The sequence below is a fragment of the Amborella trichopoda genome, chromosome 3, assembly GCF_054954075.1.
Source record: "Amborella trichopoda isolate Santa Cruz 75 chromosome 3, AtrichopodaSantaCruz75HAP2 v2.0, whole genome shotgun sequence".
NCBI lineage: Eukaryota > Viridiplantae > Streptophyta > Magnoliopsida > Amborellales > Amborellaceae > Amborella > Amborella trichopoda.
Window position 1 is genome coordinate 7,677,309 of NC_142338.1, and position 13,814 is coordinate 7,691,122.

Sequence of the window (13,814 nt, forward strand, 5' to 3'; positions counted from 1 at the left end):
CTATCTTAATTTGGTTTTTGTATGTTGATCATTTGATTATGTTAATGCACTAATAGTGTCATGAGTGAAGTGTCTTTAAAACTGAATGGTTAGCCTAACTTCCCCCCCCACCCCATCAACTTTAATAAATACTGCAAATATCAGGGAAAAAAAAGCATGTAAATTCCATGGAATGAGATCATTTTGAGCTCCCAAATTGCATTGATGGGGCCGTCTTCAACATTAGGTGGTTTCATGGAATATACCAGGTTGCTTCTATATTTTTAAATGACTCTATTGATGTCATAATATTAAAAAGAAAATATATGCATTATGTAGAGGCCATTGTAACATTGACAATGGCTTCATTTTCTGTTGAATTTGTAAGCCTGAGGGGTTAATGCCATGTAAATCTTGCGAATTTTCATGTGTGATGGAAGATCGATGCTGCATAATCGCTTGTACCTAGGCACATATAGTGAAACGTGTAATACATGAATCCAAAGTGTTAAGACACATGGAGATCGAAATCAAGACACATAGGCCAAAACGTCCATACAATTTTTGTTTTGAGGATGCTCACGATTACATCCATACAATTTATAAAAGAAAATAATAAATAATTATAAAGATTAAAAAGTGTAAGAATTCTTAAGCTATATAAATTTATTAAATATAACATATTTAAAGCTCCTTATTGAAGTTCCATCCGTTTGGATTGTCAATGCTTCTAAAGAACAAAAAGGTGATTTGGAACTTGTTTGTATAGAATGATTGAATTTGACGTAGAAGTGGGTCCTTAGCATTGGTGGTCAGGGTGACGGGGTCACAATGTGATGTCAAGGGTTCCATTCCTACCCTCAATAACCTCTCAAATAAGAGAAAAAGAAAAGGAGTTTCTCATTGTGCATTTTTTAGCTAAAGGTTTAGATCATATGAGAGACTAATTGAGAGATCTTTTTTTATTTTTCTAATGAAAGTAGAGACATACACTTTGTATAGTTTCATTTAAATTAGAAAGAGAGAGAGGGGTCCTTAAATGAGCGAGAGAGAGAGAGAGAGGGGTCCTTAAATGAAACTTTGTTTATGTGTTTGTGTGATTGTTGTGAATGCATGGAAGATAAACTTTGGATATCTAGGAAGGGAGGGAGGGAGGTGATACCAAAAAAAAAAAAAAAAAGAAGATAATTCAAAATTTTAATGGTATTATTTTTCTGGTTATTTTTTTCTTAGGAATTAGGAGGTGGTGCATGAGGATAAGTTAGGTGGGAGGAGATTGTACGTGAGGATAAGGAGGGAGCCTTGTTGGATGTATCCTAAATCAAAGGAAATATTATTTGAGAGAGATTTTAGGTAGATTTACTTGAGAAGGAATGAGGGATAGAGATAGGGAAAAACGTGGGATTGAGGAGATAAAAAATAGGAAGATAGATAGAGAGGCATGGGACTGAGAAATAAGTGGGATAGAGAGTCCTTGGTTGTTTTTTTATTATATATTTTTAGCTTATTTTAAAAAATTATTAAATTTTAAACGCAATGGAAATACAACGGTAAAATGAACCATTGCTATAAATGAGGGCGAAGGTCATAGATACATTCGTAAGATTAAGATATCGAATGTGAAAGAAGGTTTGAAGAGGATGAAGATAGGAAAGGCTTTAATACCAGATGATATTTCGATAGAGGTTTGGCATTGCATGGGGGAGATCGATATTAATTGTTGATCAAGCTAATCAACAAGGTATTGAGAACAAAGAAAATGCTAGATGAATTGGAGGGAAAGTACTATAATACCTATTTATAAGAACAAATGAGACATGCATAATTGTACGAACTATTGAGGGATCAAACTTGTGAGCCACATTATGAAGTTGTGGGAGAGAGTGATTGAGCAACGACTAAGGCATGAAATTAGTGTATCAGAAAATCAATTCGGCTTTATGTTAGGGAGGTCAACAATTGAGGCTATTTTCCTACTTAGGCAATTGATTGAAAAGTTTAAGACAAAGGGAAAAGACCTTCACATGGTATTTATTGATCTGGAAAAAGCTGATGATAGAGTACCTCGATATATAATTTGGCAGGTGTTGAAAAACGAAAGGAGTCTCCAGATACTACATCGACTTGGTGAGAGATATGTACGAGGAAGTGCTAACTAGTGTGCGAATAACTAGTGGAGAGACGATTGAGTTTTCAGTGACAATAGGTCTATATCAAGAGTCAACACTAAACCTATACCTTTGTCTCAGTTATGGACAATCTAACTAGGTACCTGTAAGATGATGTACCGTGGTGTATGTTGTTCGTAGATGACATAGTTTTGATTAATGTGACCTGAAGCAACATTAGCACAAAGTTAGAACTTTGGAGGGATGCTTTAGAATTGAAAGGTTTTAAAATTAGCCAGATTAAGACATAGTCTATGGAATGCAAGTTTAGTAATAATAAGAATAGAAACAAGAAAGTAGTTAAGATTGATGGCCAAAAAATTCTAAAAAGAGTGCACTTTTGATATCTTGGGTCGATAATCTATGAAAATGGATAGATTGAGGAAGATGTCACACATAGAATTAGAGCTAGGTGGGTGAAGTGGAGATATACAACTAGAGTTTTATGTGATCATTGTAAACCAATGAAGTTGAATGGTAAGTCCTATAGGACAGCTGTGAGACCAGCTTTGCTTTGTGGGGCAGAATGTTGGGCGGTCAATAAACAACATACCCATGGGATAAGTGTAGCTAAGATGAAGATGTTTAGATCGATTAGTGGCATGATAAGAAAGGATAGACTTCAAAATGGATACATTCAGGAGAACTTAGGTGTAGCTCCAGTAGGCGATAAGATGAGAGAACATAGACTTAGGTGGATTGGCCATATGCAGTGGTGTACCACCTGTTAAGAGGTGTGAGTTAGTTCAAGTTGCAGGCCCGAAAAGGGCAAGGAGTACCCCCAAAAGGGCATAGTTGGAAGTAGTGAGAAAATATATGGGGACTTTTGGCCTTCACTTAGGGTATGACCCTTGATAGAGCAGAGTGGTAGACCAGGATTCGTGTAGCTAACCCCATATAATTGGAAAAAGGCTCTTATGATGATGATGATATAAAGGGAATGGGTCTCTTTTGAACAAGAGGTTATTAGATAATAAAGAAATAATTTGAGGGTATAATCTCTCAAGCCTCTTATTTTATTTTTCAAATTTTATTTTCTGTTTATTATTTTTTCCCCCTTGCATCAGGGTGTTTTGATTTTAAATGTCCATGTTCTTTAAAAAGTAAAAGGTAAAAAGTAAGTGCAGTTGATCATTGGATCTCAAGAGGTGTCAAATTTGAGGACTTTTAAACGAGCATACCCAATAAAATAGGCAATACAATATTCCTCAAGACATGACACACGTTTCTAATTAGGCATGCTCTCAGACACACCAACTATCCATTTCACTAACATGTTGATCATGTCCGACCCATTTTGCCATGTTGGAACATGTCGGCACTCAAAACGGCTGGTGGAAGAGGTGTTTCGGGGTAATATAGTTTATAATGCTCTTTGCATTGTTTTTTTTAGTTTTACTCACATATTTGTTAGTTTTACTCACGTATATGGCTGACATCTCAATGTTACCTTCGCCAATGGCATACATCACACTCAGAGGAGCTTGCATTCATACAAACAAGGCATGAAACCCTTTTTTGGACTGACTAAGTACTTGCGTGCTTCTCGTTGCTTGTGCCCCATTTCACACGCTTAATCTAAGATGCTTCTTGTAAGTTTTTCTGCTTAAAATCTCAATGTGCATTTTGTTATTTTGTAGGAATTACCAATGATCACAAAGATTGTGTTGATACTTTCCAAACCAATATGTTGCATATTTTGAAGCATTTTAGAGTTCCTACAAGACTAGAACTTAAAATCATAAGTTGTGGATCTCTTCCTGAGGGCGGTGTGAAGTGTGCTTAAAGGTTCCAATAATCCAAAACAGTTTATCTGTAAGTCTGGTCTTTTTTGTTTTTGGGATATGTGCTACCTTTTTGCTATTATCGTGCAAGAACTGAGATGATGCTTTTAGATTTTCTTTTTGGTTTTTCCTAAGAGTAGATTTGTTGCCTTTTTATCGGTTTCATCCTGTCCATTGAAAAGATTTGTGCTTGCAGGCAATTAACTTGGTTGATGAAGGAATTGTCAAACGCATTAGAGGAATAGCCTACATAATAAGGGTATCTCTTGAGATGGTGCACCGCATGCGATATGCAGCTCGTGTAATTTTCAATCGGCTATTGCCTGATGTCAATATTCGTGATGGTCATCTTTCAGCTTAACTTTCAGGAAGGTGTGATGTTTGTTTCATCTTTCATAGTTAATAGTTAGTCTTATTTTACTTGTCAAAAAAGGTGTAATCAGTATTCTTAAGTGCAAGTGCATGGGAACTGATCAACATCAATTTGTTAAAAGTCATCATGTCTGTAACTGCGTAAAGGTGTAGTATGCTGGAGGTGAAGTTCTCACTGTGGTTAAATAGTAATTGGTATTTGGTTATCTTAGTTGTTGATGCCTAGTGTGGTGTTATCATATCTATTACCGCTTAATCATGATTAAGGGAAACTGGAAATTGTTTCTCATGATAACAATTAAAGGCAATGTTATCAAGATCAAACTAGCTGCAGAATTGTTGAGCGGCTTGGTCTAACCAAAGGGCGGTCTATCCGTTTAGACCAGATTTTCATAAAATAAAGAACAACTAAGAATAATAGTTTAAAAACACAAAAATATATTACAAAGAAAAAATGTTCAATTTTGTTTAACCAATCTAACTAGTCAAAATTGGCCGGTCTGATACGTCAAAACCTGTTAAAACATTGATTTTATTGGTTGCCGCAATCCTAGCGTTTGCATTAGACCAGACCAGCCAAAGCACTGGTTGGCAATCCAACTGGTTGGGCTGTGTGGTCTAATCCGGCCTTGATAACTATGGAAAAAGGTGTACCACGTTCGTAGTGAATGTTCCAATTTGAGCCAAACATAGTAAGGGGTATTTTTGTCTTCTAAATGTTTGTTGCCAATTGTTCTCCACATCGGATGAATTTCTACTTGATTTAGATTTGGGGAGATGAATTATTAAAAAAGTAATATAGTTAAGGGTATGGTTTTCATTGAATAACAACAATAAAAAATTCACCCGCACGGGGGCCTAGGCAGCCCGCTTAGGCAGGTGATGGCACTAGTTACAGCCAAAACCAAGTAAACTTATCTTGGTTTCTCAATTTGCAGATAAAGTCACAGTTTTTCAATGTTGAAACAAATTTATGTGCCAAAAGCAAGACTCAAACTTGAGATGAAATATACTTCCTTTTTTGGTTGGGATAAAGAGGAAAACACATATCGTGACAAAACTGAGGCCAAAATGCTTCCCCTACATTTAATTTATAAGAAAACTTAGCTGAACCCCATCTTCTGATAATAAAACTTGGAGGCCCTGAGAGTTGAGTTGACTCGGTCGAGTTAGAAAAATTGGAAGAGAGTTTTTGAACACTGCATGTAGTTTTCAGTTTAGGACAATTTTTCAAATTGAATATCTCTGGAGATAAATGATGTTACTCCTATGGTGTATTATTTCTCCATGCGTGTCTTATAATTGTAGAACATTTTATCAAATGTGTTTTTCTTTTTTTTTTTTGACAAGGTTACAGAGGAACGGAAGTTGATTTTTTTTTTTTGTGGGGTTTGTGCGAATGCTTACCTTTATGGTTTTTGGTATCTCTCTTTTACCATCTTTTCTCTTGTAAGGTATTAAAAGTCTTTTCTCTGCATGCCGCTTCCTTTTTACAATATCATCACAGTGAATCTGCATGAAGATTCCTCGGTCTCCTTCATCATGAATCCTTTCTTTCCTCTTTGGAAACAGTAAGAAAATACAAGAACTCACAACCTTGCACTTCTGGCAACCTAGGGATCATATGCAGGGAAAGAACAATCAATGGGGCTATAAAGGTTTTTCCAATAGATAGGGTTTTCGTGCCTACTCCGAGTTGGGGTGTCAACCTCGTTATTCACTTTTCTCCACACATTGAAATATAGAAGAAAATTATCCATCTTTGTTTATGAACTACTACTAATTCTGGATGGGTTGCAATATAACTTGTTAAATTCTTTTCGAATTTTTGTTTAAAATTTGTCAAATATTTGCCTGGTTTTTTAAGGGAGATTTTTTGGTTATAGATCCCCTGGTTATGGTGTCTCATTAGTTGCAGATACCGCATCTGGTTGTTTTATTCTACAGAAGCCTCAGCATGTTTCTCTAGAGATGGAGATGCTGAGGACATGGAAACATCTGATGAGAAACCTGCTCCAATGCTTCTTGAGGATATTGGCATCCAAGCCGCTTCTTGAAGAAATAAAGCAGGGTGGGGTTGTGGCCTCCACACACTAGGTGAGCTTAGATTGCGCATTGAATTCTCTCTCTCTCTCTTTCTCTCTCTCACTCACAGAGATATACATATAAGCTAGACCGCACACACACTGTTGTTTGAAGAAAGCTACAAAGGTGGGGAAGCGTTGGGGACTCAACTCACCATTTGACTCTAGATTGAGCCATCCCTCACTCTCTCAACTCTCTTTCTCTCTCTATATATATATATATATATATATATATATATATATATATATATGCACCCTTTTTTAAAATTTTATTGAGCATGGAAAGTGTTTAAGTTTGCTTCTGGGCATGGATTTTCAAGCTTTGCTATTCCTTCTACGTGCTTTATGCCTACAAGATATTTCAAAGGTTCAATTGAGGAAGCTTTCGCCTTATGCTATACAGACATTGAGCTAGACCCATCTACAAACAGTGTGGTTCTCACTTGTTTGGGATGTGGGTTGAAGAATCTTTCTAGGAAGATTTCTTGAGACACTAATGAAGCATTTTGGGGTTCTCTTCAGGTTTAGAGGATGGTTGTGGGATGTTACACCCTACACTGGTTGATCCTAAAGCTTGGCCTTGCATGCGTGCTCTAAGAGAGAGAGAGAGAGTGAAGCTCAACATTAAGCTTGACACATCTACAAACAGTGTGGTTCTCACTTGTTTTGGATGTGGGTTGAAGAATCTTTTTTGGAAGATTTCTTGAGACACTAATGAGGCATTTTGGGGTTCTCTTCAGGTTTAAAGGATGACTGTGGGATGCTATACCTTACATTGGTTTATCCTAAAGCTTGGACCTGCATGCATGCTCTGAGAGAGAGAGAGAGAGAGAGAGAGAGAGAGAGAGAGAGAGAGAGAGAGAGAGAGAGAGAGAGAGAGAGAGAGAGAGAGAGAGAGAGAGAGAGAGAGAGAGAGAGAGAGAGAGAGAGAGAGAGAGAGAGAGAGAGAGAGAGAGAGAGAGAGAGAGAGAGAGAGAGCCTGCACTGGTTGATCCTAAAGCTTGCCCCTGCAAGCGTGCTGAGAGAGAGAGAGAGAGAGTCGAGACTGTTTTTTGAGAGAGATGTTTGTGACGTTTTCTTGAGACAGTGGTTTACGGGAGGCATGAAGAGCATGTTTCATGGAAATTTGATCTGTATCATTTAGAAATGTTTTCTAAATTCAGTTACAATTTAGGTAATTCGTATGATGAATTTCATAAAGTATTTTTCTGAACTAGTTTTGTATTCATGCTCCATCCTATTATTGGGAAAAGAGATGTGGGGGAAGAGTTGTGGTTTGGTGAATCTTATCTTTAACACATTTTTCCACTACTTTCAAGGTATTTATCACACACTCGACTTAGTTACTAAGCATCAATCACTCTGAACTTTGTAAATCTGAGATGTAGTCTTGTCCAGACGAGTGCAAATCAAAGATACAACTGAGCCAAGTGAAGATCTTATTAAAGTTTTTTGTAGAGTTGCCGTCCTCTAGAAACTTCTAGATGCTACAATAGTTAAGTGTGTTTCCCTTATGTTAGAAATTTGAGTTAGGGCTCAATTACAAACCTTTCCAAACAAGTTTTGGGTTGTAATAATAAAGGATCTAATATCTAGGGGAGCGAGCAGAGTCATACTTTTGCTTCTGTCATGGATACCACCCTCTTTGCCAGATAGTCGGTAACCATATTGGAATATATGAAGAACCCACCACTGGTGATTTGCTTTCCTTCATTAGTTTGGAGGTGTGCCAGCTTTACCTCCAAGCATCAATTGTGATTGAAATTATTTTTTCTGTTTTTTTTTCTTTTTGATCAAATGTTAATTGATCTGACATGGAAGAGCTTTTTGTTTCTTTAATTTTGTTTTCTGCAACAAGGCCATTTCTTTTGTGTGTGTGTGTTTTACTTTGTATTGTTGGTAACATGGTTTGTGACACATGGACGTCTCAAAGGTCACATTGCACATATAATTTCGGGCTCTAATGAGATCTAATGCAATACTGCTGGTTTAGTTTGGATATTTGGCCCTGGTTTTCCAAGCATCAGCTGTGGATCGATTTTTATTTTTAGATGAAATGTAATTGATTTGACATTGGAAAAAAATCTCCGTAATTGTCAAAGAAAAAATAAGGGTCCATTTCATCTGTGTGACTGTTAAACTTCATATTGCAGTTAAAATGGGCTTCTGAATGGTCACATATTCTATTAGGGCACTGATAATTTTCGGGCCCTAATGAGATCTAATGCACTAGTACTCTGGGATGTGTTTATGAGCATAGAGATTTTTATGTGTATATGTAGCTGATGCTTCTTATGGTTCTCTTTTTAAGTTTAATGGTTATACGAAAATCAATGGTTATTAGAAGTCCACATGTCCTATGTGCGATTGGTTCTTGCAATTAAATCTTTCTTGTGCCGTCAAAAGTAACTGGAAATTTGAGTTTTCTGGTGAATTTTTAGGCTCGTGGTGGAAAAAGTGGCTAGAGTCGCAGATTTTGTGTAATTTTCCGGCATGGCTGTATGTGTAAGTTTTTCAAGGTTTTTGGGGTTTTGTATTAGGGCTTTTATTATTATTACTATTATTATTAACCTCACTGTAAGGGTTTAGTGTTTAGGGCTTTCAAGGGCTTTAGGGTGTAAGGTTTTCTATTTACCTTAATTATTTAAATAAAAATCAAAAGCTTTCCTTGTAAAGTACAAAATCCCGATTTTACTATTGATAAACCTGATGTGAAATATAAATTCTAGATTTCAGAAAATTTTCAATCCCAAAGTCCCAAATCCTTGTTATCAAACTTGTATTAAAGAAACATTTTTGTTATCGATGCACGTCATATGCCACCCAAAATCCACATTCCATATTCATCTTATTTGAGATATGAAGGGCTAAGGGCGAGACCACCAGCTATTATTGACAAGTCAGTACAAAAAAAAAAAAGTAAGGAGCAGGTTTACTATGCTTCCGTAGGAGCATACTATATATTTACTTTTTTGGGTAAATAGTTATTAGGGAGGCCTTTTTTCTTTTCTTTTTTTTTCTTTTTTTTTTTTTGAAATTTCTAGATCTATCTAATTGTAACTAGATGACAATTTTCAAAGAAATTTTTTTTTTTGGATTTTGGGAACTTCTAGATTCACTCTAGAGCAATCTTGGGATGCCATTTTTCTCTAGCCACATAGAGAGCAGAGTTAAATGTTATTATATTTTCTTTGAGGTTGGTTGCCATGTTCTAGAAATCATATCCTCAAATTTTGAGGTCTAAAATATATTCCCAATATAAGTTTTAGCTAATGGAGTAAATGGATAGTATACTCACAAGGGAGTAGGAAATCTTTTGGCAAAAGTACAAACCATGGTTTGTACGAGGGAGGACAGTGAGTTACCGACCCTGAGAAAGATTTGTGAGACCAACCACCTGCCCTGATTTGTAATTTTTTTCATCATTTTTTAAAGGCCTAGGCTTTCTGAAAACAAAATAAAAGCCTCTTTTTAAATTCTCGGTTAGCAATCACTTTTGGCAACAGAAATCTCCATGATGGATCTAAATTAATTTCCAACGCTGATAATAAAATTTGAAACTAAAAAATGGCACAGCTCTTATGGATCTATAATCTATAAACATTTAATTTTATGGTGAAATGGACGGCTCCATCCCTATCAAACTATTTTCCTTTCTTAAAACACATAACACATGTATCCGTCCACCGTCGCATCCACCAATGATCTCTATCATAGTCATCATGGTTCTAAGAAATTATAGAACTATAAATTAAATGGCTTCACCATAAGTCGACTTTATTCAGACAATTATCAAATATGATATTAGGACTTAGAAGATCCATGTTTCTAAATGATCACTAAATTCAGTCACATACACCAGCACTTTTGTCTAACATGTGAGAAAAATAAAAAAGAAAAAGGCTAAAATAAGGTTTAGGTAAGCCCCATTTCAAATTTTATTGAAATTTGCAGCTTCGGTTTCGAAAAACTCTCAAATTAATTATCTTGACCTCGACTACTATGGATGTGAGAAAAAACAAAGATTTATAGTTTTTAAGATTCATTTTGTAATGTATTATCTAGATAGGTGCAATTTGTATAGAGCTGAGGCTCTAAACAATCAAAGTAAAGCGCACTTTCAAATGGTGTCGAGAAATATGGTTTCAATATTTGAAATCTTTGTGATAGCCTTTAAATATATTTTCATACTTAATTATGAAATTTAAAGCTTAAGAAATAGTGTAGATCGAGCAGATCTATGAAAACTTAAAAATCTTGAAAATTAGCAATCCAAAAATGCGTTACAAGAAGCACTATTTTCAAAACTTAAAATCCATTTTTTTCTCATGCTCATGCATCGATGTCGAGATGATCAATTTGAAGATATTTGGATATCAAAACAACCTCTTCTAATGAAAATTTTAAGATTTTAAGATGGCCTCTAATTTGATTGATGTCGAGATGATCGTTTCAGAGTGAGGATACACTGCATCCAGATATAAAAATTGGATTTTGTTTCCCTTTTGGTTGAGAGGAATAATAGAGGCGATGGCCAGCTGCAATCGGGATATGAATGGAAAAAATCTTGGTGCCGCTCTCTCTAACGACTCCCCCCTCCTTTCTATCTATATAGCAGTGGAGCATTGTTTCCTCACTTGTGCTAGTATTGAATTATGAGACACAAGTATTAAAAAGCAATAGTAATGGTATATAAACGGATTACTGATTTTTAGTAGCAATGGTATATAACTTTTGTGACTCAGATTTCAAATCGGATAGTTATGAGTGTCATTGATTAGACTCAAATTCCAAAAAAAAATTCTCAAACTACACTCTCATCTATATTTTTCAAATCGGGTAGCAACAACTGGACTCAAACTTAAAAAAAAAATTCGACACAACCCAAGCCGTTCAATCTAATATTATTTCATGATATTAGAAGAAAGGGTTTACTAGTCGTAGTCCTTTTCTCCTTCCTAACTGAAGGTAGGTTCCTAAAATATTTTGAGACAAATAAAGCTATTGTGTTTTATTTTCTCCTCTTTATTGGAGACAATAAATCTAGAGGGAGAAAGAGAATCCAAGTTAGAGAGAGAAAGTGATTATTCTGGGCCATATTCGATTGTGGAGAGAAGAAAAATAGCACATGATGGGGATATCCCATCCGCAAGCAACCACCCACTCATCTTTTCCTCTCTTCCTTTTGAACCTATTAATATTCAAATATTAATATAAACCAACCAAATAATTAAAATATGCAAAGAAAAGCAAAATTGAACCACCGACACCTTCCAGCTGTACAAGTGGACTGTATTGTCCCAATTTCTTCCTATAAATTGCACTAGCACCCTTCCTTTCCTAACTCTCAAATAACACCCTTATGTATTCAGCAAATGACTGTCGTGTAGCTTGGCACCCAGCTTGCATTTTATTGGAGTCCTAATAATTTAATTTTGGACAGTTTATATAAGGTTGTAGCTTTAGAATGTAGAATTAGATTGCACTTCAAAAAACCATCGAAAAATATTGTTTTAATGTCGGAAAGCTTTCTGATGGATCATCCCAATATGGAGATGTGTGAAAATAAAAAGAAAAAAAAATTCAATTCCAAAAATAGTACATCTTACAATTTATTATTTGGACCGTCTATTTTCATGTATTTATAGATCTACTTGATTTGAACAAATTTTACAATTTAAAATTTTATAATTAGATATAAAAATAGATTCTTATGTCATCCCAATAAGCTTTGACACCAAAATTGCACGTTAGGATCAAATTTAGATATGTGCTTTAATTGGAATCTTTTAGGTTGCAACCTTATACAAGCCACACCCATTTAATTATTGCTTGTAGAAGTCTTACAAATGCATCATCCAATGTAGTTGAACAATGTAATTGCATGTGTAAATCATATAGGGGATTTTGAGAAATAATTTATATTATTTAATTATATTGAGCAATACATATATAAGGATTTTTTTTTTTAAGTAAATCAGTAGAAAATACAAGCCCATACCCATTTTTTAAAATAGTTAGTGGTTTTCAAATGCATCAATAAAAAATGTATATATTCAATACCCTAATACACCCACACTTTGTGTATAACATATTAGAATATTTATGGATATTTATCAGGACTTTACCTGAAGTTAAAATATTACAATAGTATAATTATTGTTTAGCAGGTTCTTTAAAATCCCGATCATATTTAGATATTCAAATGACTAAGTTCTAAATTTTGTTCAAATTGGAACATTACATGATTGATTTTTCAATCCATTTCTCACGTTGTTGATTATTTATAAAATTTTAAAAAATGTAAGCTATTTTTTTGTTCTTCAAAAATTTAGCTCTGAAAAAACGATAAAAAGTAATACGAGCTGGAACTACAACCTAGTGATATATTACAAATTAAAAAGTCCATCTAGTAAAATCCATTCCAAAATTTAATTTTTAAGGTATGATTTAATATTATAATATTACGGATCAAAATTCGTACTGCCCATCTCAAATAGTTGAAAATATTAAACATCCTCAAACTAAGGGTATTATAGTCATTAACGCAGCATCTTCTACTTCTCTAATAATCGAACGTTAACCTAATTAGACGATATTAGCCGTCCGATTTGGTGTAGAAACCCGATTTGCAGATCGTGCTGTCGGTCACCGACAGTGAGGCCTCTCTTTCCTATTCTTCCCGACGATGCCGTCACTAAAAGCTGACGTGGATTCTTGAATGCGGAAAATGGTTTGATAGGGCTGCAGCCCTACCAAAATAAGAAAAGCCTCATCTCATAAGTCAACGAAAATTACAATTCATCCATTAGAAAACGTTTACATCAATTATCTTGGTTTGAATATTATGATTGTAAAAAAAAAAAAAAAATTCAAGATCTAAAAATAGTGTAAATTGTAACAAATTATCTATATCGTTCATTTTACCCTAAAATAAATGTTTGTAGATCCACAAGATCTGCACCATTTTTTGAATTTTGAATTTCATTATCAATAATGAAAATAGATGTTAGATCCATCATGAAAATTTTCGTTATCGAAAGTGTTTTCTGAACTAAAATTTGAAGTGAGGTTTTATTTTATTTTCATAAAATCTAGGCCTTATAGAATCATCATCCCTTATATAATTCATTTAATATATCCCCCACCTTCCGTTTACCTTCTCGGTTCATTGTGACTGAGGAAAATATCAGATTTTATGCCCATTATTTTATTTTCTCTTTTTGTATTATTTAGATTAGTAAAAATATTATGCCAATAGACATTTTACTCTATCCGATGTAGAATGTCTATTTATTCCCTTGGATAAAACCCCACATCGAGTTAATTTTAGTATCCTAAAGTTTAAGGAGGTAACCATTTCAACCTATGGATTATTCTCAATAAAAAAAAAAATCTTTATTGCACCTTTTATACACTTAAAAGAA